Source organism: Scomber scombrus, chromosome 12 (assembly GCF_963691925.1).
Source record: "Scomber scombrus chromosome 12, fScoSco1.1, whole genome shotgun sequence".
Taxonomy (NCBI): Eukaryota; Metazoa; Chordata; class Actinopteri; order Scombriformes; family Scombridae; genus Scomber; species Scomber scombrus.
In genome coordinates, this window is record NC_084981.1 from 22,319,873 (window position 1) to 22,324,341 (window position 4,469).

Below are 4,469 nucleotides of genomic sequence, written 5' to 3' on the forward strand. Positions count from 1 at the left end.
TGACTCTTTCTATTATGACTTTTTATACCATGAGGGTTTTATAATTGTAAAGGTTTCCCAGTTCCCTAGAAAAGAGATTTAAAAATGTGTGATGTAATTTCAATATAAAATCTATGGACTGTGGGAACATAAGCGCAGGCCAGAGGGAAAAACACTACTGTGCATATTCAGCAGCACATTGACTAAACAAACCCTGAAGCCTAACAATTTTTTTGGCTTATGCAACAGGCAATGTTCACAGCTATTTCTATCACATTTTGTTTGTACAACAGACGACAACATCATGAATGCCTTCAAGCATAGACACCTTGAGTGCACTGTGATCCCCATTTATATGATTAATTATGTCAAGACCACAAAGAAATGCAAAAGTCACGTAGTTCTTAGAGAGATCAGGGAAGCAGTTAGGTGCAAACAGAGGAGGCCATGATGGCAGGCTTTTCACCCTGCCATTAGCAACATGTATAAACACTTCTGCCTTTAGACTCAGTTCATTTAAAGCATACTGAAGTCTTTTTCACAGGGAGTTCACATAGGGACTAAGATGAACAATGAACAATTTATTCTTAATATAATTTAATGTCAAAAAATACTATATAATCCTTATTTATAAACTGCAATACAGCTCCGGCAAAATAAAAAATGAAAGTAAATGTTGTTATATAATTATATATATACAATTTTCCCTAAATGACAAATATGCACAGCATATTACACCCACTATCCTTAAGATCCTTGTTTTGAATAAGGAAAACCTCCACAAAAGGAGAAACCCTCTTCTGTGATGGACAGAAATGCATGTCATAGTATACAGAGTTGGCAGACATCACAATGGTAAAATTACATTATGAACAAAGTGACAATTTATGGTAAATAAAGTGGAAATATATATGACAAATTTGATTCAGAGAAGATACAAAGAAATGTCCAGGTGCTGAGAAGCACTTGATAGGAACTGGACCTCGATACAGAATACATTAAAAGTTCTACAGACAAATATAAAAAAAACTATGTGCAGAGGAACACTTCTTACATGAAAGCAAACAAAATAATGGTGGGAACTGATTTTGTAGATGTTTTGGCTGCAGGCTAAGAACAACTCCATCTACATTGACGTTAGTCATTACCCATGAATCATTGCCTTTGTTGGATGTATTATCCCATCATGTTTGAGAAAGAGGAGGGCAGGAGCTATATAGTCAGAGAGAAATACATTTTAAGCCCTGAGTGTGTGGGAGCCATTAGCCATAAAGCCATGTTATTATCAGCCTGTCACCTCCATGATAAGTAGAGCTACTGTGGGCAGCACTGCACAGTATATGTGGCATTTATAAGAAACTATTAGAGTAGAGGCAGAACATCCCATTTTTGAGCATTGTATTATTAAAGCCTGATCTTTTCATTGCGGGTCTGAGGGATGTATTCACTGTGACTAGTTAACCATTTATCGCTATGAAAATACAGCAACTCCATGTTTCCATATGTTACTGTACATGCTTCCATAAAGAAAGGTCAGAGATGGTATGTGTGTGTCCATGGCCTGTCCAAAATAATACAACCATTTTGATATGGACATATACTGTGTATCTCAACACTTATTCAATAAAATGGGTCTCTGAATAGTGGGCAATTGAAAGTTAGAGTTTTACTACATATAGATACAGTTTCTCCTTGGCCATGACAGGCATTTATCTTATTTATTGTATAATCTTGTTCATCTTCAAAAACGTTCTGCTTTAAGGAAACTTGAAAACTGCAATGAGAACATTTCATGAAATGTGATTTCTACTTTCAGGGATCAATATATCTTAGTTTTCTGCCTGGCAAGTAAGATAATAATGTGTCAACTTCTGAATATTTATTGTACTTTGTGATTATATATTCTACCTCTGAATGGAGGCGAAACTGTCAAAATCTAACCAATATGAACACCATGTCAAAGTCATTCAGTAAGGACTTTTTGATTGGTTATTAAGCATGACATCTCAAAGAAAGCACTGTGATTCTGCTAGATGAAGTCCTCTGCTTCTTTTGTTCCGTATGCATCAGCCTGTTTAAGCACATGTGTGTGTGCATGCATGGGATTATGTGCAAGCTCACTATTGCTAATGAGTATATTTTGGTTCGGCCAAGGGAAAAGATGTTCAGTATAATTATACATGCAATCTGAATCAACTGTCATGCTTCACTGATGGGCGGCAAGGAGGATGAGCAGATGATAATCAAATAAGCAGTGCAGTAAATATGATTTGATGGGCATTTAAAATGAAATGCAGAATCTATCGGCAGAGGGTTAGGCACATGAATGAGTGTATTTAAACATAACGACTTGTTTTTTAATCAATTGTGTCATGCTTGTATGCATGGTTTTTCCATTAAAAGAAATGTCCACTTTCTGATTTTTTTTTTATTATTGTCTGGACCACTGTATTTATGATTTCAAAATCACCTGTCATGCCTGTAGGGGGGCAGGGAGCAAAATTTAATCTTGATATATTGCAGATAGACAAGCTTTGAAATATTAATTTTCTCCTTCCATATTATTGCCTCATAGTTTTGATGGAGAAGGAAATGCGAAGAGAAAGTCGAGAAGTGAACTCTGACTGTCAACTTTTCCACAGCCACTGTGCCAAATTAAGACATCTATTTTTTATTCATTTTTTTTAACAGCATTTCTCCTTTTACTGGCATTATGTTTGCTTGTTAAAGTCATAAATTCAATGGACACTGTGCTGCAGTTTATTATAAACCATTGCTTTAATTAATCAGAAACAACCATTAATCTGAACCATAAAAAGACAGGATGTGCACATCACTGAGTCAGTATGTGAAGGGTGATATAGTCTTAGCCAGCAGCTTGTGTGTGTGTGTGTGTGTGTGTGTGTGTGTGTGTGTGTGTGTGTGTGTGTGTGTGTGTGTGTGTGTGTGTGATTAATACAGATTAGTGAAACCAGTTCATTTTTTTATTCCCATGAGGCACAATACACTGACAAAAATGTAACCTCTAAGGGATTTGTATATATTAACTAAATCACCTTGAGTTGTAAACGAGGTCTGTAAATGTGTCTATGCATGATAGATGTTTCCCTACAGTCATGTTCTCTTGAACAGGATTACGATCAGGATTAAGTGATGTACTCTCCGACGCTGAAGGTTCATGAAAATGCATCTTGTCCTTTTAATGTTGTGAGATTAGTGAACAAGGAGCATGTTGGCTATCTGTTCTCTCTTTCTCTTTCGCACATTCACACAACCTCTGTCCTGCTTGGTGAATGTGGAATTGCCACAAAAATAAGATCTGAGGATTAGGATTAGGGCCGATCTTGGCTCAGTGCATGGATTGCAGATTAACCGGGCAGACAGGGGTTCTTACAGTAGCATTACACATAGACAAACCCACAGACACACATAGCTGTAAAACCTGGACGTTCAACATACAAATGTTCATATGCATTCACACCTGAAGACACACATTCACACATTTACTGATGATGTAGGGTCCAGGTTTTAGTCAGCGTGCTTTAAGCAGCTTAGCATAAAGTTAATTAGCATATAGGTAATTAGCATTACATGATTTTTCTGCACCAGCTGATTGACATTCTTGTGACTCGTCCATTACATAACCATCTTTCCTTTGTATACAGAAATACTTCTCTGGCAGGAAAAAAAACAGACATTTTTCAAGAAGATCTGCCTGAAACTATTTCATCAAATGTTGGCAGGATATGACAGTAGAATTCATCATTCATACATACATACATACATACATTTATAGCTATACGGTATAGTCAGGGGTACCAGATTCATTTCAGGAGTGTGGGGCCAAAAAGTGTGTGTGTGTTACACATAGACACATAAGCAACATTGACTGTATGTAAATATGGATGACTTGTCTCCACCATAGATGTATGGCATCCAATTTCTCGGCTGGCACATATACCAAAAAAAGTTTCTAGCTCCTGTGTTTGCATACAGTGGTGGTCTATAGGGAAAGGCTTTTTGGGCTGCAGGGGGACCGCAAGTGCCCACTCGGAAGAATTGGCTGCAAGGCTGAGCGGCAGCGCCCTATGCAGTGTTTATAATACATCCGTGGTCTCCACATATTACCGCTTGCAAAAGTGAAGCCAAAATACCTTTTGATAGAGCTGTGAGTATTACAAACCTGTTTAGCCATTTTTTTTGTTTATTTTATGGCTGCACACAGTCTGTGGTAGTATGTATGTATTGTAGGACTCGTGCTTCTATCATCAACCCCCCATAGGTACCCATATCCAGGCAACAAGCTGAGACAAACTGATTGTATCCTACTTTCTCAGCATGACATGACCACAACAATAGATAAACTAGTGGCTGCTGAAGAAAGCCAGGGTCTAAAATGAAGTGAGTGAACTTCTTCACCAGATTTTTATTGTTTCATTTTTTTTAATATTTCAGTGCTCAAATACTATTGTAGATTTTCACACAGTACA